Here is a 23992-nt window from a genome sequence, read left to right as displayed (position 1 = left end):
TTGTTCAGATTCTTACTGGATAATAGTTGAAAAGAAGAAAGGGTTATAACATTGACCCTACACAGATTTTTTTTATTTAAAATTTTTCATTTAAAAATTTTCAGCCTTATTGAGGTATAGTAAACAAATAAAACTAGTGTATACTTATGTTGCACAACTTAATGTCTTCAGTCAGATTGAGTATCCCTAATTAGAAATGCTTGAGAACATAAATGTTTCTGATTTTGAAGTTTTTCTGATTTTGGAATATTTGTAGAACCTTATAGGTTGAGCAAGCCTAAGCCAAAAATCCAAATTTTGAAATGTTACAGAATCTGAAACTTTTTCAACACTGACATGATACTTGAAAGTTTTCATATTTTGGATCATTTCAGCTTTTGGATTTTTTGATTTCAGATGCTTAACCTGTATATGACATCTGGAATGATCACCACAATTAAGCTAATTAACATACTCATTACCTCACATCTTCCTTCCTCCCTTCATTCCTTCCTTCCTTCCTTCCTCCCTCCCTCCCTTCCTCCTTTCCTCCCACTCTCCCTCCCTATCCCCCTCCCTCTCCTCCTCCTCCTTCTTTTCTTTCTCTCTTCCACTTTCTTTTTGGTGAGAGCATTTATATTTACCTTCTCAGCAAATTTCATGTATACAATATAGTATTGTTAACAGTACATCAGATCTCTTGAACTTATTCATCACGAATAAATGAAATTTTGTACCCTTTAACGAACATTTCCCCTTTTTCCTAACCCTTGAGAACCACAATTCTACTCTGTCTCCATGAGTTTGACTATTTTAAATTCAACATATAAGTAATCATGCAGCATATGTCCTTTTGTGTCTGGCTTAATTCACTTAGTATAATGTTTTCCAGATTCATCATGTTATTGCAAATGGCTGGATTTGCTTCTTTAAGACTCAACATATTCCAGTGTATTGGGTGTATATCCAGAACAGGGATTCATGGATCATATGGTAGTTCTAGTTTTAATGTTTTGAGGGAACTTCATGCTGTTTTTCATTCCAATCAATAATATATAAAGTTCCCCTTTTCTTCACATCCTTGCCAACACTTGTTTTCTTTTGACTTTTTGTTGATAGCTCTCCTAAAGGGTATGAGGTTATATCTCACTGTGATTTTGATTCGCATCTCCCTCATAACTAGTGGTGTTGAGCAATTTTTCATATACCCATTGGCCATTTGTTTTTCTTTTTGTTCATTTGACTTTTAAAGTAGTAAATGCAGATTTTTTATTATTTTTTACACGACAGTAGAGTATATTTTGAAATATGATACAGACATAGAATTAGTATAACTTGTTCCAATTAGGATCCCATTATTGTGGTCATACATGATGTGGAATTACGTTGGTTGTGTATTTACGTACGAGGATAGGAAAGAAATGTCCTATTCATTCTACTGTCTTTCCTATTCCCATATCCCCACTCTTCCCTTCATTCCCCTTTGTCTAGTCCAATGTATCTTCCCCTCCCTTGTTGTGGGTTAGCATCCACATATCAGAAAGAACATTCTGCCTTTGGGTTTTTTGGGACTGGCTTATTTCACTTAGCATGATATTCTCCAGTTCCATTCAGGTAAATGCAGATTTTATCCACAATAGTGCAATAGGGAAAAGAGACCTCCATATGGAATTAGGTTTGATTCTGAATATAAAATGGGCAAGCTGGGATTTACAACCAAGGAACAGGCTAAGGGTCAATGAATGGAAAAATAATTTTAATATGTTGGTACAATAGCTAAGCTATGGAACCAACCTAGGTGCCCTTCAACAGATGAATGGATAAAGAAAATGTGGTGTATATACACAATAGAGTATAACTCAGCCATAAAGAAGAATGACTTTATGATATTTGGAGGTAAATGGATAGATCTGGAGACTATCATGCTAAGTGAAATTAGCCAGTCCCAAAAAGCCAAAGGCTGAAATTTTTCTCTGATATGTGGAAGCTAAACCATAATAAAGGGGGTGAGGGGAAGAATAGAAGCTCATTGGCCATTTGTATATCTTCTTTGGAAAAATGTCTATTCAGATTCTTTGCTTTTATATTCAGCTATTCATTTTTAGATAATTGAGTTATGGCAGTTACTTTTATATTCTGAATGTTATTTCCTTATTAGATGTATGGTTTCCAAATATTTTCTTCCATTCTGTAGGTTGCCTTTCCATTGTGTTGATTGTTTCCTTTGCTACACAGAAGGTTTTCAGTTTTATGTAGTCCCACTTGTTTTCCTTTTTACTCCCTATGTTTTTAGTGTCCTATCCAAAAAATGATTGTAAAGACAACACCAAACAGCCTTTTTCAGAAATTTAATGGTTTCATATCTTATGTCTGTCTTCAATACATTTGAATTGATTTTTGTGAATAGTTCAAGAGTTCTATTTTATTCTTTTGCATGTAGACATCCAGTTTTCCCAACATACTGTATTGAATAGATTATCCTTTCCACATTTTGTAGTCTTTACCCTTGTGGAAGATCAGTTCACTGTGTATGCATGCATTTATTTCTGGGCTCTGTTTTGTTCCATTGGTCTATGTATCTAATTTTATACCAGTATACTACTGCTTTGATCACTATGTTATTGTAATATAATTAGAAATCAGGAAGTATGAGGCCTCAAGATTTGTTGTTTCTTCGAAACTGCCGTGGCTTTTTGAGTCTTGTGTTTTCATATTAATGTCAGGTTTGTCATTGAAATTTTGATAGGGATTGTAGATCTTTTAGGGTAGTATGGACATTTTGACAATACTAATTCTTTCAACTCATGGACCTAGGATAGCTTATCTTTTGTGGGTTCTTTAATTTCTTTCTTCATTGTTTCATAGATTCCATGTCTTTCACTTCCTTGGTTAGTTTTTTTCAAGTATTTTATTCTTTTTGATGCTATTGCAAATCAGATTACTTTCTTAATTTCTTTTTCAGATAGTTCATTGTTAGTATGCAAACATGCAACCTTTTTGTCTTGAATTTGTATTCTGGAACTTTACTGGATTTGTGTGTTAGTTCAACATTTTTGGGGGGTGCATTCTTTAGGGGTTTTACATGTAAAATGCAATCTGCAAATGGAGAATTTTACTTCTTTCTTTTCAATTTGGATGTCTTGCCCAAATAATTTGGCTGAGACTTAACAGTACTATGTTGAACAGAAGTGTTGAGACTGGGCATCCTTGTCTTATTTCTTGTCTTAGAGGGAAAGCCTTTAGCTGTTGAGTATGTTAGCTGTGGGCTTGTCGTGCATGGCCTTTATTATGTTGAGGCACATTTCCTCTATACCTAATTTTTGAGTGCTTTTATCATGAGTTGGTGCTTAATTTTTTATCCTTTATTCTGTTAATGTGATGTGACACATTTAATGATTTGTATATGTGGAACCACTCTTGCATCCAGGGATAAATACCACTTAATTATGTTAGATTCAAAGTGGGAGCAGAGTTTTCATCTAAGACACCTTGGGATACCTAAATCAGAAAACAAGCTAAACTGAAAACAATAGAGGAAAGGAGGGGGGATCTAATAAAGGTTATTCCAAATCAAAGAAGGCTTAGAGGCTGGATTTGAACTTGAGACTCAGAGACAGACACTCAGGGAGATTAAAAGATGAGAGAAAGAATAAATGTAAATGAGTTGGAATCAATGGCTGCAGCAATTAGAGTAGGTGGTTGCAATAGAGGGAAAGAATGTGAGAATGAGAGTGTGCTTAGAGAGATGGTGAGGAAGGTCTGAGTTGATTATGAGAATGCTTGTGAAGTTTTGTAGCTTGGTTTTATGAGTCAACCCATGTTAAATACTTAGGTGGGTCAGTTACATTCAAGGAACAATGGCAGAAGAGACATTACCATTTTCTGGGTTGGAGCAAACTGTTCTTAGATTGGAAAGAAAATTCTGATATATTCTAAGTGTTTCGTAGTGGCAGGAGAGCTCCCATAACTGCTCTTCTAGCTAATGTCCATTCAATTACACAAAGTATTACAACTGATTAGTATCAGTGGGAATCAGATACTTGTTTCACCATGTATTCTGGTTGCCATTATGAAGTTTCCTGTGCAGGTGGGAGGCATGGGATGACTTTGGTACAATCTAGCAAGGAGTGGTAGAAGACATATTAAAACTGTTTGGAAAGCAATTGGAACTTGAAAGACTGTCAAGGTCTTCAATGGCCACAGAATATATTGGCAGGGTTAGATAATGGTGATGTGTCTGAAAGAGAGAAGACAGCATGTCACACTTTTATATTTCCTCTGAGGCCATTCAGCATTCTGTCTTGTAGATCTTCTTAACTGGTCAGTATGCTTCCTGGGTACTATGTAACCTGTCAGGATTGCAATATTGTCAATAGTATGGGGGAATTACAAATGTGAAAGCCATTATTGTGAATGAGCATTTGGGTAAATATTATAGTGAGTTATTATAAACAAAGTCAAACTAGATTGGTAAATTAGAACTGACTCATATTGTTTGAAGAAGTATAACAGTGCAAACATACTTCCAGAACTTTGATAAATCATACCTGTTGTTTTACCTGTTGGTCCACATATACAGGATCATATAGAAGTGGATGAGCATATAGGCAGAATATAGAGGACTGTGAATATTGCTTTTCAGAGTGAGGATTTTAAATGAGAGTATTGGTCAGTTTCAAGTAATGAAGTTGGAGGAAATGAATACTTCTTTCATAAACATTAAGTGTCAGTAATAGTTGTGAGTGGGAGTTCAGAAAAAGGTTAATGAGGGTTCCACCACTTGTAATAGGGTGTCATGTCCTTAGGAAGGATAAAGATCCAGTGAAATGCTTTTTTGTGAAATCCACTGAAATGGAATTTCATGAAGAATTTGGTGGTTAGGATAGGATAGAATAATACTTTTGGCCATTCACACCTGTCCTCAGACTGACACCAAGTACCTGACATATGGTACATGTTCAATAAATATTTATGCACGATGAATTTTTTACTTACTAGCCATGCTCAGAGTTTCATATAGACTGTAGTAGCTATTTAAGGTTCTGTGGCAGAAAGCATTCAGGTTACTCCTTCCAGAACATTGAATACTCATTGAACATTGGGTTTAACTGTGAGGGGCTAGATGAATAAGCATCTTATGTCAGAGATCCCCAATTACTCCCAGGTTTGGTGATTTGCAAGACTTCCAGAACCATGCATATAATGTTGTTTATGGTTAAGAGTTATTGTAATGATGCAGAAGGATACATAGCTAGATCACTATGGAAAAAGACACAAATGGAGTCTGCAGAACTCCTTGTGCAGGCTTTGTATGCTCTATTTCCTTATGAAGAGTTACATAGAGTGCACTGTCCCCCAACAAGGAAAATGCAGCAACACATATGAAATGTTTTCTACCAACATTTAGTACTCTTGGGCACACTTAGTGCCCAAGAGTTTTATTGGTGACTAATTACAAAAGCACTCTCTGCCTAGCACATACTGGAATGCCAGACTCCCAGAAGGAAGGCAGGTGTTCAGTATAAACAGTATCACTTCTACAAATAGTCTAGGCACAGTGTGCTACTCTAATCAGTTAACTGTTGACTGGGAATACTCCAAGAACCAAGTTCCCAAGTTGGCAAACAAAGGGCCAACCTTATAAGCAGTCCCTTCTAAGGATAGCAATCTTGGGTCTGCTACATTAACCATCTGTCTGCTGCACTTTAACTGAAATCAATGAACATAATGTTCCCAGGCCAGATAATTTCTCAGGATGGGAGTCTTCTGCTAACTCCTGATATTTGGGGCCTGTTTTAAATCTAAGATCAAAGGAAAAGGAAACTTTTTAAAAAGGAAGTCTACCCCACTGGGCCTACACTGAGTTTTTCTAACTTCTGATGCTCAAGATTGTCATGATTTTATTAGACCTCCTTGAAATTTTGGGTTTCTTCAGCATATCCACATCTTGATGGTAGCTTCAATTATCAATTTCCTTTTCTCACATTGAATAGTCACATTTAGCTATGACCAGACCTTTTTTGAGAATTACAGACAAAGGAGGAGTTTGCGAAGGTAAATAGTTAGATCTGGGTAGGCCAACATAATGGGAGAAATGGTTTTCAGCTCCTGGAATATGTAACTGTTCTATATAACTCTTCCCATTTCTACACAAGAAATTTAGTTAGGAAAAGAATGATAAAGATGCTGTCAATAACATTCAACAATTCTAGAACTGCCAGACTTCTTTGATTATCTGAAGGGTTTCTCAGTATAGAACTTCTGAGATTTTCTCTGGAATCATATGGATTCCTTGGTTCAGTGAACATAGTCTAAGAAGTGTTCTTTCAGGCTATTGAAAGCAAAGTCCTTAAGGTGGACCTAGAGGTGGTAGTGCTGTACTTATCCTAAAATAAAGGCATCATTCATTTTTAACTCAGATGCCAGAGCTTCTCTTTCCCTGGGAATTTAGGTAAATGTAACTTGACTCCTCAACCTCAAAGCCTTCACAAATGCATCATCTTTTCCATGATTTCTTTGAATGTTCAATCCTCTATTTTCACATGTGCCTCTTTGCTATTGAGAGATAAAAGTAGATATTAATAATTACATAAGGCTAGGAGCAGAGAGAATTGTGAGGAGAAATGAGGAATGACTGCTAATGTGAATGGAGTTTCTTTGGGGGATGATAAAATGCTCTAAAATTTATTGTGGTGATGGTTATACAACTGATTTTTTTAATCATTGAACTGTACACTTTAATTACGGGTTAATTGTATGGTATGTGGATGATATTTCAAGAAATCTGTTACATTTAAAAAATAAGGACAAGTGTAGTTTTATTAGGTATTGTGGATTTACTGCCAGAAGAGTCGTAGCAGTTTGCCTTCCCACTATCAGTGCATAAGAGTGCTTAATTCCTCACAGCCTCACCAACAGAATGTGTTGTCATATCTTTTTGCCAGTCTGATAGGTGAGAAATGGTGTCTCAGTGCAGTTTTACTTTGCATTTCCCAAATTCTGAGTTTGAACATGTTTTCATGTTTGAGGATAATTTTTTTTATCTTGTGCAAGTTATCTGTTCATCTCTTTTCCTCATTTTTTTCCTTTGGGTTTTTTATTTTATTCACTCAATTCTTAAGAGTTCTTTGAATATAAGTTATATCAGCCCTTGTTTGTCAGTGCCCACACTCTTAACTATTACACTCTACTGCCTATCTGCTATGACACTTTATCCACTAAAACACCATTTTCCCAACCTTTATCATTGCAAAATCATGGCTCAAATTTTGGTCATACAATGATTTAAATGTAGGGTAGACCAGGACCACATTTCACAGCAATGTTCCCCTGGAGTTCTGCCAGTTTGGGGAGAATGCAGGTAGGTAAAGCAACTTGATAGCCTATTCAGAGAATGTTTAGGAAATCTTCCTTTTTGAAACTGTGATTTATTTATTTATTTTTCTTCAGCCCCAGATGAGAAACCTGCTATCTTTCTTTTGTAGTCTTTTTAGCTCTCCCCAGTGCTAATAAGTCAAGGTGGAATCCTATCTTTGGGGACATCAAGACTTCTTGCTTTGATAGTCACTTTTTAGGAAGGGCAGTAAAGGAGTTCCACCATTCTGTTTCCTGGACTATAGATCAGCTTAAGAAAAAAAGTCAAAGTTTTTGTTTTGTTTCGATACATTCTCATCTGTGCCACTGTCAGGACCTTGTCTAGCATCCTAATTATTCTCCCTTTTGGAGCGAGCCTACCTTATCATTACTATTTTTGGCTGCCCTTTGACCATCTTCAGCTGCCTTTCTCTTGACAGCTTGAAAGTTTCTTTAAAAACGAAACATGCAATTACCATATGCCATGGTTTGACCATCCCTCCAAAACTCATGTTGAAATTTAATTGCTATTCTAAGTGTTGAGAGGTGGGACCTTTAAGAAGTGATTAGGCCATGAGGCTCTGTCCTCATGAATGTGCTAATGCCATTTTCATAGGAATGGGTTAGTTATTGCAGTTCCTGATAAAAGGAATGAATTCAGCTTGATATTTCTTTCTGTCTTGAGTGTGCTTACTTACCCTTCCACCATGTTATGACACAACATGAAAGCCCTCACCAGCTGCTGGTGCCAAGCTGGACTTCCCAGAATACAGAACCATGAGCCAAGTAAATTTCTGTTCATTATAAATCATCCTACCTGTGGTATTGTTATAGCAGTAGAAAATGCACCGAGCCTCTATGACACAGCAATTGAATTCTTGGGCATTTATCCAAGATGAAAAATGCACATGAATGCTCACACCAATTTATTCATAGCAGCTAAAAAGTGGTGAGAACCCAGATGCCCTTTAATAGGTGAATGGCTAAACAAACTGTGATACATTCATACCACAGAATACTATTTATCAACGCATAAGAATGGTCTATGGATACAACAAATTGGATAATTCTCAAAAGCATTATGCTAATTGAAAAACGTCAGTCCAAAATGTTGGGTAGAGTACATTCCATTTATATGTCACTCTAGACAAGACAAAATTGAAGTGTCAAAGAACAGATCATTGGTTCCCAGAGGCTAAGGGTAGTGATAGGGTGTGACTAAAATGTAATATCATGAAGGAGATTTCTTTTGGGGGAGTGATATAACTATCCTTTATCATGATTATGGTAGTAGTTATATGAATCTATGCCTGTGTAAAAATTCTTAGAACTATATGGCAAACACATCATTCTTGTTTTATTTTAATTTTTAAAACAAACAGAATAAAGTCAATAGAAAAATACTAACCATGCAGTTAATAAAGTATGAACCTAATTCATTTTTAAAATAGAGCAATGGAGACATATCAGGGTGAACCTTGAATAACCAGAGGAGCAACTGAGGATTTATGTATCAATTAGTAGGAAAGAAACAAAAGCTTATAAATTGTGTGGGAAAAAGTGTATTTGGATCTGATTTGTACAAAAACCACCCTGAAAAGAGTGGAATAGATAATGGACTAAAACTGAAAACAGGAGATATTCTAGATGAGAGACAATGAACAACTAAAAGTGGGTCAAGGAGAGTAAGAATGAAAAAGGTTGGGTAGAACCTAGATTTGTTAGACATTATGACCAACTTTGCAGAAATCAGCCACTGATTTGATTGGCAAAAGAAAGTGCTTTGCTACAAAGTTCTTTACTTGAAAGGACACTTTCTTCTTGTGTTCTGGCTAAAAAGCCATTTTGCATAAAACTCCACAACAGCAGGCCTTTGAGTATATTTGATAAGCAGCACTCTATCTTGTGTCAGAATGCAAGTTCTGAAATGCAGGCCCTCAGGAAGAACTAGCCATGTCGAAGTCCCAAACTCATAACCACCTGATAGTTCTGTGAATGCTGGCTCTGTCCCCAGATTTCTATAGTCATAATAGTTGACACTTACTGCTTACCATATGCTAGGCCCTGTTTTAGGTGCTTTGTGTGTACTGTTTATCTAATCACACCAAAAAGTCCAAGAGGTTATACTACTATCATTCCACTTTGAGATGCAGAAACTAAGACATAGACTGGCCTACAATTCACACAGGAAGTTAAGTGACTGAGCTGATATTCAAAACTTAAGCAGCCTGACTCCATGGCCCAGGCTCTTGAATGTCATGCTGTGCTGCCTAATAAGAGGACAAAGAGCCTCCAAAGCATGTAAGTAGGAAGAGACAATTCCTAGCAGCTTTCTCTGCCTTGACCATTTCCCTTCAATCATTTCTACTTTTTGTGTTACCTATTGTTATTTTTACTTTTATTCCCTTTGCCTAATATTAAGTATTCCTGTCCCATTATCAGTAACCTCAGTCACTTTGTAGGAAATCTCTTCATAGTAGTCCTCATATCTCATTGTGAGTATCTTGGGTGACTCTTTTTTGGTGAATCTTCCTCCTAGGTTATCATAATAAAGAACTCTATGGTTGTTTATTTTAGAGTCAGAAACTGAATGGGGATGATGGATTTCTGTGATAAACCAAGTAGGCCTTCCTTCTGAGTTACTTCACAGGTATGTGGAATGAGGCAGTCTTATCTTAACCCTAGGCAGATCTCAGGAATCCAGGAGGAAGGAGCAAGATTTTCTGACTTGCACAGCTGACTACAGCAAGCAAGGCAAACCTAAACCATTATCAGTTTTTCTAAATAAAATTTTATTCAGTCATGTCTATTCCTTTATGTATTGTCCATGGCTGCTTTTTGGCTACTACAACAGAACTGAGTAGTTGCAACAGAGATCATGGAACCCACAAAGTCTAAGATATCTGCTATTTGGCCCTTTACTTAAAATTTTTTTGCTAATCCTTGATGTATGAGATGGAACATTCTTCATGATCAGAGGATTCTGCACAGGGAAATGCCAACAGATTAAATTTGTGTTTTAGATGGAAATAGTTAAAAGCACTGAGAGAAAGAATCTAAATATGAGGACCAGAAAGGATATTATCAAAATAGGGTAGAAAAGAGTACTTAGTGTAAGTAGATAAAAGGGATTGGCTTTTGAAGATGCTGGTTGAGATAAGTTCTCCAAGATTTGGCTGGTGTGAGTGTGCGTATACATACATGTAAGGGGGTCTCCTTTCTAAGCAAATGTGAAGACAGAGAGAGTAGCATAATACAAAACAAATATAGGGGGAAATATTCTTCTTGTTTCTTGATTTTTTAAAAAATGACCACTACATTGCTTATTGCAGAATTCCAGAAATTTTCTCTAAAGCTTGTCTTCCAAGACGTGTATTTGTTAGATAACATTGCCCCTAGCGTCTACATGTCAGTATTACACTCTGACAGGCAGACTGAAGAACATCACTTGACCAGGGCAGCAAAGGTATAGGCCAATTGCAAAGATCACATTGCTGTTTTTCCTTCTTTGTCAAAATTGACATAGATGACCAGATATGCTCTCATCAGAAATACACTGGTAAAGTCTGCTTATTGAGAGAGGCTAGTAAGGATGGATCTGGTGCCTTTTTCTTTTCCTTGTTAAAAAAAAAAAAATCCATGTAAATCTGAAGTATAAAAATAATTTTATTCTCTCTTAAGAAACTTCTTCGAGCTCTGTCAAATCTGTGAGACCATGAACTAAGAATAACACTTTAATGAGTTTTGAGATTTACTTGTCATAGATGGTCTTGGGCAGAAACTACTGAATTCACAAATTACTCCTCTTTGCCATTTCCCAGACCAGAATTGCTGCTTTTCTATCAAAGCCCTGTGAGGATGTTAAATCAGAAAGAAGATGCAAAGCACCACCTCTATCACATAAAAGGCTGGATGTCTTAGTTCCCAGAACTGTCTTTTCACCTTCAGGGAATGGCCATGATTCTGAATTATAGGCTTTTGCTCCGAATTGTGAATATATGCTGAGTGTTTTAACTTAGGACATAGTACTTCATTACCTCCTTTTAGGGGAGGCTAGACTATCTTTTGCCACTGACTTCAAGGAGTCAGGAGTAGCACAGAGCCATGGGATACACATCATGGTGACCAAATTGAAAGTGTAAGTGGTTAAAGTGTAATGGGGCAGATCTACTGTGACCTTTATTTTACTCTCACTCTCCAGTTATTATGGCTTGGAACAATTAGAGTAAATAATGATTAGTTATAAAAGTATCATTATGTTTCTTATACATTAAACATGTTCATGTAAAAATTTGATAGCCTTGTTCCCCAAAAGACTACTGCCATTGCTCCCTGTCTGGAAATTTCCTAAAGAGATCATAATTCTAGGACATAGGTGAACAGCAAATTGGATTGTCTTCCCCACTTCCTTTTTCTGTTTTTGCTATTTCCTTCCCTTTTTCCCATCTTTCCTGAATCTGAGTTCTCTAAATCTATTAATGTCATCACTGGTGGTACAATTTCTTTTTACTTTGTTAATTTTATTTTATAGTGATGAGAACACGACATGGGATATATCCTTTTAGCAAAATTTTAAGTGTAAAATACAGTATTATTGACTGTATTATTGACTGTATTATTGAATGTTATATTCATTGTTACAATCAAGAACCACCATGTAGAAGAAAAAAATTCTGAAACTGTAGGTATAAAAGACTCCTTCTAGACCAGAAGTTGTGATCTTATGATTATATATCTGAATGGCCTGTAGAACATTGCTTAATATGTCTGATCTTCAGTTTTTTTCATCTTTTTTAAGGGGATAGAACCAGATGGTCCATTTGAGTACCTTCAAATCCATGAACACATCTCTTGCAGTTCCAAATGTTTCCATGGAAGAATACAGAGTTCACAATAGAAGAGAAGAGAGAGGGAAGGAGAGAGATCTGATAAGGAGAGATCATTCAGTGAGAGAGCAGAAAAGAGAGGAATTAATTCTCATCCATGATATGACATCTGTGGAGACATTAGGAGGAGGTGAAAACGGCATGGTTCGAATGTAGGGAATGATGATTTCAGGGTAGAGGCTTGACCTTGAATCTTGAATTCTTCAGGAAACAAGCTTTAGAGATAGACTTCTTGGGTTTAATTACAAGCTCCACCATTTAGACACTATGATATCTTCAGAATGCTACTTAACTTCTCTGAGCCTTGGTCTCATCATATGTAAAATGGATATAAAATAGTAATTTGTTTCAATTAAATAAGTTAGCATATATAAAAGTCATAGAACAGTGTGTGGTGGCTAGTCATGTATCTATATAGAAAAATGCTAGGAGACTAGGTAAACTTTCCTACAGTCAGTTTCTGTAGGTATTATTGAAGATGGAAGCTAGAGCTTCTAAGAGTCAGTCATAGCTGGAGCACATGCTGTGGATATGTCATGTGGGTAGAAAGCAATCAAGAGTCAGACTTTGGTGATCTTTGGATATTTAATCAAGGGGTTTTCAGGTTTATATTGGAGAAGTTGAGCAAGTAATGGTTTTTTCCAAAGCCCATAAGAGTACCTGAATTACAGTAGACAATAAATATATGTTCGTTAAATATGTATTCCTTGCATGAATATTTGAGACAGTGGACTGAAGTAATGCTCATATTTGTTTACTAGACAGATGACTCTGGTAATTACAAAATCTTGCTGATGAATTAGGGGAAGAGAGAGACCACTGATATGTCAGTGTTATGCTTCGTACCTTTAATGTCTCCTGAAAATCTCATGTGTTAAACAATGTGATAATGTTCAGAAGTGAAAACATCATATTAAGAGAGCTGTAACTTCATCAATGGATTAATCCATGATGAATTAATAGTTTGAATGGACTACTAGGTGACAATTGTGGGTTGGCGGGCATAGCTTGAGAAATTAGGTCACTGGGAGTGTCCTTTTGGGGACTATGTCTTCTTCATGGCTCCTTGCACTCTTGTTTTCCCTCTGCTTCCTGGATGCCATGAGCTCAGCGGCTTTCCTCTACCATGTCCTTTCACCATGTCCCAAGATTCTAGAGGAGGCATGATCAGGGTTTACACCAGGAATGGGGACCATATGAATAAAGAGTGAACACAGTGGAATTGCCTTCAAGAGATCAAAAGTGTAGAATTGGATAGGGGTGGAATGGGTGTGATGGCTGGCATCCAGCCTCAGTGATTCATAGGGAGAAGGATATGCGCCTTACGGTAATAGAAACTGGTATGAGGGAAAAGAAGAAAGAGGATGAACATAAGTAGAAAGGAATAAGTATAGTCAAAAGAATTCTGTTTTTGCTCTAAAATTTATTTCCAAGGACCAATCTCTCCACTGTCCTTGAGGACTATTCCAGAAATCCCCAGGACTTCTCCTCCAGGGTTTCCATATTGTTAAGTCATACTGCTTCTGCTCTTCACAATGGGGAGAGAAAGTCTCCAAGCTAAGAAAGCCAAAGACTCATGTGAAAAAGAAGGTATCTACTGCACATAATCAGAAGTGGACTTGAGATTCCTTAAAGGAGTTTTTTGGCATTAAGGCACCAGTGAATAGTTTAAGAAAAAATATTTCACTCTGGAACTGGATGTTTCTCAAATTTCCTTACTTTCAAAGTCAGGTGACTTTATATGCAAATATTTCAAATGAACAAGAGTCAGGCTGGGTTTCTTCCCAATTATTGTTTACTTTAGTCATTCACAAGTGGCTATTTGGTTCCTCAGCCTGGGATGGATGTTCTTCCAAGGCATGTAACTGCTTTTCCCTGTGCATTTTCCCAACATGATACTTAGGCCAGCATTCCTGTTACTATTCACTGATATCTTGTCCAAATTTGGTTTCTTCCTACCACCTTTAATTAGGATCCAAGAATCAGAATTCAGGTACTATGAGCATGAGGGCTCAGTAATGGATCCAAAATTTAATGCTTTCCTGATCCTTCCACTGATCCCTGTTTATGATAATCAACAAAAGTATTCTACAAAAGAGGCCAATATGCATTTTTTCCTTAATTGCAAACATACAGAGACTTGGGAATTTGTTGTAGCACAATTCATGATCCTATGAAGATTCTTTATTCCCCTTGTTTGTACCACTAGTCTGATTGGTGAGTACATTAAGTTCTAGTTAGCGGAGTGTGATGGGAATAGTCAAGATGTGTCATGATTACCTTTTCTGGTTTTGGCCTATACACATTAGTCTAAGGTTTGTAGCTTTTGATTCTCCAAATGACCATAAGAAAATATGTAAAGACAAGATGAGGAGCTTTTAAGCTCAAAATATTCCTGCCTGACTAGCTTCTAATCAGGAAGTTGTCCATATTCTTCAATAAATTTTGAATTATAATTTCTTTACTTACATAACCCACACTGACCTATAGTCAGCTAGGTATATTTTTCTATGTAAAGGTAACATGAAATGAACCAAGGCTTCTGACATCAGCATCATGGTATTCTGATTCTATTCCTGATCAGACCACTAAGTTGTGCATGTCCTGAAGAAACTCCCTGGACATCTTTTTTTAGCTTTTCTCATCTGCCCCATTATGAAAAGGTAGTCCTTCAACCTCACCTGCCCATTCTTTTGCATTTTTCTGATGAGTTGTCTTATCCATTCCTCAACGAATTGTTTTCAAACTTCTGAACCATCTACAACTTCCAGCCTGAAACCACAACACTATTGGATTGGGCTCAAATTAATAAGATCTCAATAATATATATCTAGAAGTTCTGCTGAGGCTTGCTCTTTATTACTGTTCAAGTCTCAATGGCCCATAATTATTTCCTGTATCACCACCTATCCTCTTATGCACTTACCCTTACATCATGCTCTCAAGCCCTTGAGTTTTATGTGTTTCAAGGTTATATGGAATATGAATAATAAAGAGATGCCATGTCCACTGGCAGAGAAATCCTATGCCATGTGCTTTTGAGAAAAGTTGGGGAAGATAGTCTTGTACTGTGGACAGCATGCAGACAAAAACTGAGGTCACGGGTATGGGAAGGGTCTGTAAATTTGCCAATGATTGGAAGAAATTGGAGTAAAGAGTATATGGAGATATATTATGATCTATAACTCACATATTTGTTAGTCTGTTTTATTTAGTCATTCATTTGGTAAGAGCCTACCAATTCATCTAAGTACTAGGTTAGACATTCAAAATGCTGGCTAGAATTCTTGCCTTCAGGGAACTTATACTCCAGTGAAAACTATAGGAAATTGGAAAATACAACACAGTATTGTACTGGGTATCAAAAAAGTGAAATGTTTTTACTGAGCTTACTGGAAACTCATAAGAGGGCAGCTGACCAGGACTTGTGTTTCTACATAGGCTTCTGGAAGGAGGTGACTTCTAATCTGAAACCTAAAGCATGAAAAATCATTGCATAGGCAAAGAGAGGCAAAATGCAATTTTCTTGGCAGTGTGACTTGACATATGCCAAGGTCAGAGAAACATGGAAATTATTCAAAGTTAAAGAAAATATGAGTTTCTAACACTTGTCAAGAGTGAGGAAAATGGTATATAGACCTAGGACTTATTTTCTAAAGGTTTGAAGCAGAAAAGTGGGGAAACAAGTTAGGGAATTTAATTGATATAGGTGTTATTAATGGTGCAAGATGTGTAAGATTTGAACTTGGATGTGAACTTGTTTGGAATCTGGTTAAATAAGAGCCAATAGTTAGATGTCAGAAATGTTAGAATGTCTGATATATGTGTAGACACTAGTAATAATGTTGTTTTCTGAAGATATTTTGAACATTAATCCAAGAGAAGTTTAGTATGTTCTTTAGTACATAGAAAGTTTCTTAATTAAAAAATAAATCATGTTTGTGGAACAGTGCTGAGTTGTAACTTCCTGTATGGAAAAAATCATTAAAAAACAAGGGAAAGATCAGATGGGTAGGGGAGAAATAGGTGGCCTGGAAGCCCATTCACAATGACTATGTGCTAATGGATGGAAGAAAAGATCCTGAATCAGCTGTCAGAGGCAGTGGGAAGAGTGTGTATTCTCTCAGTGTCCCCATATTTACATTTGAGACCAAGGTTCCAGGGGAACAATTTAGTAGGAAGGTTGACTTCTCCTTCAAATCCCCAATTTCTGGTATAATGAAGAATTCATGCACAGAATATAAACACTGCTGCACTGAAAGTCTAGTGTCCTGGATCCTGGTCCTCTTGCTACCATTAAGCAATTGTGTGTTCATGAAAAATTCCTTAACATCTCTGAATCCAGTTTTCTCTCTCCAAAATAATATAGACATGCCTTGAGTCCCCAGTTTGTACATTGCAATATTTGACTGTGTCTATAGGGTGCCAAGTTAGAAAAATGACACAACCCTGCCCTTTGTTGTCTCAAAATCCATCTGCATATAGCCAACTGTCACATAATAATACTAATGACAAGAACCCTGTGAGAGTATAGCTTTCAATGACAAAGAGGAGTAATAAAAGTTTTCCTCAAGTTAGTGAGGCTACGTAATCATGACTTGAATGACATAATTATGGGGGACAAATAGACCAGATTAACAGGGCCAATCTGAGAAAATGCAAGTCTAATTTTAGGGACACAGTAGTACACAATGGATAGGAAATGTTCTTCTTTGTAAATTTTTGATTGAATGCATTAATTATACATATCAATGGGGTTCTGTGTGATATTTCAACACCTGTTTACAGCACACACTGATCAAATCCAGCTTCTCTTAAACCACTTTCTCTTGCCACCTTCCCAACCTTTAGTAATCACCATTCCATATGCTGTAAATTAAGATTCTGCTTTTGAAAAGTAGAAGGAAGCTAGAACTTGATCCTAACATGATCAACCCAGGGGATTCCAGGCTTGATTTGTAGATAATTCAGAGTAAGCAAATATGTTTGGCCTGGGAATGAAAGATGAGTCAGATCCATGGTTTGGAAAAATGATATTTAGCCTTAAAGGTAGAAGGAAATATTGCCATTTGGGACAATGTGAATGAACCTGGAGGACATTATGCTAAATTAAATAAGCCAGACACAGAAAGACAAATACCACATGTTCCCATTTATGTGTGAAATCTAAAGTAATCAAACTCATAGAAGCAGAAAGTAGAATGAAAGGGGATGGGGATGGGAAGATGTTTGTCAAAGAGTACAAAGTTTCAGTTGGACTGCAACTAGAGGAACAAATAAGTATACAAGGTGAAAAATTGTATGCCTTTACTCCATGTACAAACAGAGAAACAACATGTATCCCATTTGTTTACAATAAAAAATAAAAAATAAATAAGTACTCACTTAATGAATGGTTGTTATTATAGTGTAAAAAATATTCCTCATAAAAATATTGATTGTATCAGCTTTTCCAGGGCTTCAAGTCTTTACAAGATATGTTCTAAATTAAAATAGCAAGAGCTTGTGTTTTTTTAACTCCTCTCCCCAGGTAATGTTACTCATTTAAATATTTCTTCTAAAGACTAGAAGAAATATTTAAATAGACTAGAAGAAGACTAGAATTTTTCCCTGTTTATGAAGAAAAATAAAAACTGAGCCTTGAAATAATATAAATGTAAATTCCACTTTATGGTGTATGTGAAATACCTCATCCAGGGAAAAGAATTTCAGCATGAACTGAAGAACTCATGGGAAGAAGTTTTTCCAGGAACAGGCCTTTCTGAAAAGAACCATAAGCCAAATGCTAGAATGAGTGAGGAATCTGTAGGGAGCTAACAAGTACAATAATGCTGTTCTGTCTCATGGAAAAAGTCAAATGTTCATCAGAGATTCCAGTGTATTCTATAGTCAATGGAAATCGACTAAAAGCTTCTGAGTCCTGAATGATAAGGATTTGTTTCTGTAAGTATCACTGGGTAGCAGTGTGAAGTGTTGAATGAAGGCTGGGATCAGTCATCAGGAGATGCTAATAAACCAGAAAGTCAGTGAGAGGATGCCTGGGATTAGGACTCTGATTTTTGAGATAAGGTTAACATAGAGTTTGTCCATTTTCCTGAGTTAGGGAAAGGGAAGTGGTAGCTTTGCTGGGTATGCTGGTATTTATATGAATAGGCAGTCTCTACCACGATGCTTCAGCTTACAGTGCTAGGGACCTCTTGTTATAGGGTGCTGTCTCCCGTGAACCATCACTGCCTAATCCCAGAAAAGTCTCTGTCCCCAAGTCTTTCATTTGCTCTTCACCCTTCCCTTAAAGGTTTTTCCAAAGATCTCTTAGCTTGTGCTTCCACATCCTGATTGATACCCATTCAGAGGCCCAGTCTGACCCTTCTTATTAAAGTCAGTTACCCTAACCTGTCCTTCCCACACCCTGTATAACTCCATATCACCATTCCCTGTTATTTTTTCTCATGATTTTAGCAATGTTTGAAATAAATATTATTTTATACTCAGCTATTCCACTAGAGGGTATAATGCCACTTAACACAAATTACCATGAAGTGAATGTTATAGGGAGTGTGTTATGTCTTTGCTGAGCTCTGTGGACCTGTTCAAGAACCTCTTTACAGATGGAAGTGGAAGCATGCAGAAAACTGTGGTCCTTACAGGTACAGGGTCTATATCCATAGGTAGCCATGCATATGCTGAGCACAGAGATGAGCACAGAATATGCTAGGAGATGTGCTCTATAGTTCACTCGAGGATATAGAGAATGTTCATTTAGGCAAATCTCCCTCCATTTATTACCTCTAACTTATGCATGACATCCTCATACCTTAGGTATGACAGCAGAAGGGTGACAAATTCATTGGCTAAAGGTTATACCTAGATAGATTAGAGAATGGACTTGAACAAGGCAAAAGCCTAGGTGAGATAATACTGGTTTTGTTGGATGGTGTTAACTAAGGTGGTATCTCTGAGATCTGTCTGCTCATTGCTTGTAAAGTACTTCAGGAAGAGGTGAAACAGATTTTGAATATGACCTGGAGCATTAACCAGGGGAGGCTCACAGGAAGAGAAAGAGGTGTGGAAGAATGAGGGAAAATACCCAACTTCCAGGGCTATAAAGTTTAGGCAGATAGGTCTAGGTGACCATAATTAAAGGAAGAGAGTGACAGTTTTAATCATCAAAATGAAGTTTTCAGTGAGAACATAGGAGTTAGTAACCTGATTTGCAACCTGGGAGGTATGCTCAAATTTCAGCACAAGTTAGAATAACAAAAATGTAGGTGAATGTAATTTCAAGTTGGAGATGATAGCCTGAGATTTGTAGGACACTATTTGGGAAAATGCAGATAGTCACCCATGTGATGTGTGTTCATAGGGAAAAGTATATATAAAAGACTTATGCTGCTGGGAAGATGAAGTAGACATACTTTTCCCTATTCCTTCTGTGGAGTACAAAAAAAGCAACTATCCTAGACATAATGTAGAAAATAAGCTAAGATAGAAGAAGGCTGACAGCTAGGGACTTTGGGGCCTAAAGAAAAATGATGGTTATTTCCTGTTTTTCTTTTTGCTCCATATAGCCCAGACTTGGAGATGAAGAAGACATCTGCTGATGAATGCAGACAAGAAACAAAACTAAACAAAAAATCCCCTGCAAAATTCTGTTCTCTTTAGCCAAAAGAAGGATCAGGCTAGCAAGACAGACCATTTAGACAATAACTACTCTACGTCAGTGAAACTCTACAGAAAATACTGTGACCACACCCCAGTCCATGCCAGAAAAGGCCAAGTAGGGAGCCTAGAATTCTTCTTTCACTGGGCTGTAAAAAAGCACCCCAATTTCTCTGCTAGGGCATGTCTGTAGGGAGCCTGAACTTTCATTCTGACCAGATGGTATTGAGCAATACCTGCTTCCCCACCACTTTGTCGTCACTGGAGACCAAGAGCCTGGACTTACACCTATACACTGACATGATGAGCCATCCCTCTTTCTCCCTACCAAGGTAGTGTTGGAAAATACTAAGCAGGGACCTAGAACTGTTGTCTCTCCTGGGTGGTAACAAAGTTTCCCCTCTACAATGTCAATGTAGACCATGTAGGAAGCCTGAACTTATACTCTGAACTGGAAGGGAGAATGAAGCTCCTCTATCCTTACTTCTCTCCTCTAGAGTGATGTTAGAGGATTACTGGAGGTTAAGAACTTTCGTTATAGCCCAGTGATAAGGAGCCACCCCCAGTGTTATTAGATGCCATGATTGGAAGCAATAACAAGGCACAAGTACCCCTCCTGCCTACAAGATTTCAGAGGAGGCAAGGCAAGGGGATATAACTCCCACTCCCTCCCCTCAGGTGTCAATAGAGTCCAAGTGGGGAGCCTGGACTTCTCACACCTGCAAGTAACAAGGTTTGCGATCTCCTTTTTCCTACTGAAGTGGTATCGGAGGAACCCAGCTAAAACAGAAGGTGTGGATAATAGCCAAATTCTCATAATATCCAAAATGTACAGGTTTTGATTGATTATCACTCATTATATCAAGAACCAGAAAGAGCTTAAACTGAAAGGGAAAAAAAGACGATAGATCCCAACATTAAAATGAGAGAGATTTAAATTACCTGACAAGGATTTTTAAAGCAGACATGATAAAAATGTTGCAAAAAGCAATTATAAACACTCTTAAGACATGGAAAATAAAAAGTGTCATCAATGACAAAAAAGATATAAAGAAGAACAAAATGTAAATTTTAGAACTGAAAAATACAGTAGACAGAATGAAAAGTTCAGAGTATGTACTCAACAGTAAAACACAAGGGACAAGGAAGGAATCAGTGAACTGGAAAACTTAACAATAGAAATTAATAAATTTGAAAAACAAAAAAATTAACCTCAGGGACTATGGCAAAATATCTAATATTCATGTCATCAGAGTCCCAGGAGAAGAGGCAAAAAGTGTGGCCATAAAAGTATTCCAAGAAATGTAGGAAACTTTCTAAATTTATCAAGGAACATAAGCTATAGATTCAAAAGAATGAACCGTTTTTAAACAGGATAAAACAAAATAGTTCACACCAAAACACATCATAGTCAAGCTTCCAAAAATGAAAGACAAAAAATTGTTGAAAGCAGTGACATCAATAGCACAATTCACAAGGGGAATAATTGATGTTAGACCTCATCAAAATTTAAAAATTTGAAATCAGCACACTACAGTGATACAGCCACATCAATGCTTATAGTAGCACAATTCACAATAGCTAAGCTATGGAACCAAACTAGGTGCCCTTCAACAGATGAGTGGACAAAGAAAATGTGGTGTATACATACACAATGGAATATTACTCATCCATAAAGAATGATTTTTTGACATTTGCCTGTAAATGGATGGATCTAGAGACTATCATGCTAAGTGAAATAAGCCAATCCCCAAAAACCAAATGTCAGATGTTCTCTCTGATATATGGATGCTAACCCACGACAAGGGAGGGGGGATAGCAATTCAGACAAAGGGGAATGAAGGGGAGGGGGGACAGGAATAGGAAAGATAGAAGAATGAATTTGGCATAACTTTCCAATGTTCATATAAGAATACATCACCAGTGAAACGCCACATCATGTACAACCACAAGAACGGATCCTAAGTAGAATAAGTTATACTCCATATATATATAATATGTCAAAATACACTCTCATGTGTAACTAAAACAAATAAAATTTTTTAAATTTAAAATTTGTGCTTAACCAAAATCCTATGGGAAGAACAAAAAGACAAATATCTCACAAAGGAACAATACCTAGAATATATGAGGAATTTTCAGTGGGCTGGGGATGTGGTTCAGTGATAGAGCACACGCCTAGAATGTATGAGGTCCTGGGTTCCATCCCCTGCCCTGCAATAAACAAATTCTCAAGATTCAGTAGTTTAAGATACTGATGAAAAATGGGAAAAAAACACAAAGAGATACTTCACAGAGGAGAATATACAATGGCAAATAAACATCATTAGTCATTTGGTGAATGCAAATTGAAACCAGAATGGAATATCACTTATACATGTATTAGAATAGTTAAAATTTAAAAAAAATTTATGACAACACCAAATGCTAGCAAGGATAGGGAGACACTGGAACATTCATACATTGTTAATGGGAACATTAAATGATGTAGCCACTCTGCAAAACAGTTTGTCAAATTCTTAAAATACTAAATATGAAAATTCTGTATGACGCAGTAAGTATATTCTTGGGGATTTATCCCAGAGAAACAAAAACTTAAGTTCACACAAAAACCTTAGCATGAGGCATGAATGTTTGTCGCAGCTTTATTTGTTGTAACCCCAGATTGGAAACAATCCATATAACCTTCAGAAGATGTATGGTTGCCAGCCGCTGTGGCACACACCTGTAATCCCAGCAGCTTGGGAGGCTAAGGCAGGAGGATTGCGAGTTCAAAACCAGCCTCAGCAATTTAGTGAAGCACTTAAGCAACTCACTGAGACCCTGTCCCTAAATAAAATACAAAATAGGACTGGGGATGTGGCTCAGTGGTTGAGTGCCCCTGAATTCAATCCCCAGTACAAAAAAAAAAAAAAAAAAAAGTGTATAATTAAACTGTAGTTCATCCACTCCATAGAATAAAAAGGAATGAATGGTTGATACAGCAACCTAGATGAATATCCAGAGGATTATGCTGAATGAAATGATCCAAATTCAAAAGTTATTCTGTGTATTATCCCATTTATATAACATTCCTAAAGTGACAAAATTATGGAAATGGAGAAGAGATTAGTGGTTCCCACGAGTTAAGGAAGGAGTGGGAGCAGGAGGGAAGTGGGTGTGACTACAAAAGAGCAATAGGAAGCATTCCTATGGTGATGAAAATATTCTGCATCTCACTGTATCAATGTCAACATCCTGGTTGTGATATTGTTCCATAGTTTTGCAAGCTGTTACCATGGTGCAAAACTGGGTAAAGGGTATACAGAATATCTCTGTATTGCATATTACAACTGTATTACAATAATTTAATAAACTGCAAAATTTAATTTTAAACATGTATAACAGACCTGCTAAGCACTTCTTTCTTCCAAGTACCACTTTGTCAATTCCCTGCAACACATTTCTAGTTAGAAGCTGATGGATTGATGAGCCTTTATAATGTTCAAAATAGACTTTTGAGAAACCTAGAAAGTGGAATGGGAAAGCCAGTTAAGAGACATCTTAATTTTCTGTGAGAGGCCTGGTAAAGGTAGAATATCCAAAGGTGGGCTGCACATATATGGGCATGCATGCATGTGTTCAACATGTGTGTACATGTGTGTGCCTTTAAAAGAGAAAGAGGGAAAAAGAGAGAAAGAGAAGAGCATTGTCAATGACTAGGAGAGAATAACCCAGGATGAAGGGAGGGAGGAAAACCCTCTGTGCCAAGAATTACAATACTTATTGGACATCTTTGCGTTCTCTCCTAATACTCAATCCCAGATGTTTACTGAACGAGTCCGCTTGTGATTATAATTTAGGTAATACTGCCTCTAGTGTCAGAATTGTTACACTGCACCTTGAATTACGTGTTGCTGGCCTGGAGGTGCAGACTAACTGGGGCAGGTTAGTCACCTTAGGCCTAGACACACCTTCTTTTGAATTGAGACAAATTCAAAGAATGAGAATTCAGGACCTCATCTTGACTGCTGTGGTATTCAGGAAATAGTTGGGTCTACTCAATATTGTTGCAGAGACCTTTCAAACAATGAGGAAGAACTACAGTACTACGTTCAGTTTGGGTTTTGAAGGAT

At 37.0% G+C, this 23992-nt stretch overlaps 1 protein-coding gene and 1 long non-coding RNA gene across 9 annotated transcripts in view; one reads left to right on the top strand and one right to left on the bottom strand.

Moving 5' to 3' along the window:
* Positions 1-23992, top strand: part of LOC306650790 (uncharacterized protein) — a 388837-nt gene that overhangs the window by 7140 nt on the left and 357705 nt on the right. The window lies entirely within an intron of this gene.
* Positions 3118-21681, bottom strand: LOC306650814. The gene is made up of 2 exons (XR_013761040.1): positions 17806-21681; positions 3118-17772 (listed from the first exon to the last, which is right to left on the bottom strand). It is a non-coding gene; the product is annotated as an uncharacterized lncRNA (long non-coding RNA).

Source organism: Sciurus vulgaris, assembly GCF_902686455.1.
Source record: "Sciurus vulgaris genome assembly, chromosome: X".
Classification (NCBI taxonomy): domain Eukaryota; kingdom Metazoa; phylum Chordata; class Mammalia; order Rodentia; family Sciuridae; genus Sciurus; species Sciurus vulgaris.
Note: the sequence above shows the minus strand (reverse complement) of the source record. Positions and strands in the feature narration are given on the sequence as shown.